The sequence below is a fragment of the Grammomys surdaster genome, unplaced genomic scaffold, assembly GCF_004785775.1.
Source record: "Grammomys surdaster isolate TR1022 unplaced genomic scaffold, NIH_TR_1.0 221, whole genome shotgun sequence".
Taxonomy (NCBI): Eukaryota; Metazoa; Chordata; class Mammalia; order Rodentia; family Muridae; genus Grammomys; species Grammomys surdaster.
Genome location: NW_021604666.1, coordinates 1,329,475 through 1,330,077, shown reverse-complemented (window position 1 = coordinate 1,330,077; position 603 = coordinate 1,329,475).

The window sequence follows — 603 nt, the reverse complement described above, 5'->3', positions numbered from 1 at the left end:
GCAGGCAGGCAGGCAGGCAGGCAGGCAGGCAGGCAGGCAGGCAGGCAACAGGCTCAAAGACAACCGCTGCTCCAGTTGTTGGGGGACCTGCTTAAGACTAAGCTGCTCATTTGCTACATAGGTACAGGGGGCCTAGGTCCAGCCCATGCTCGCTCTTTGGTTGGTGGTTCAGTCTCTAGGAGCCTCCAAAGGTCCAGGTTAGTTGATTCTGTTGGCCTTGCTGTGGAGTCCCTGTCCTCTTCAGGTCAAGATCCAATGATTCTTTGAATTTCCACAGTGTTTATTGTTACGGCTTCCTTTTCATTTCTGATTTTTGTTGATTTGGATACAGTCCCTCTGCATTTTAGTTAGTTTGGCGAAGTGTTTGCCTATCTTGTTGATTTTCTCAAAGAACCAGCTCTTGGTTTCATTGATTCTCTCTATTGTTCTCTTTGTTTATAATTTTTTGATTTTAGCCCTGAGTTTGATTATTTCCTGCCGTCTACTTCTCCTGGATATGCTTGCTTTTTTTTTTCTAGAGCCTTTAGATGTACTTTTAATTTGTTAGTGTGAGAACTCTCAAGTTTTTTTACAAGGGCACATAGTGTTATTAACTTTCCTCTT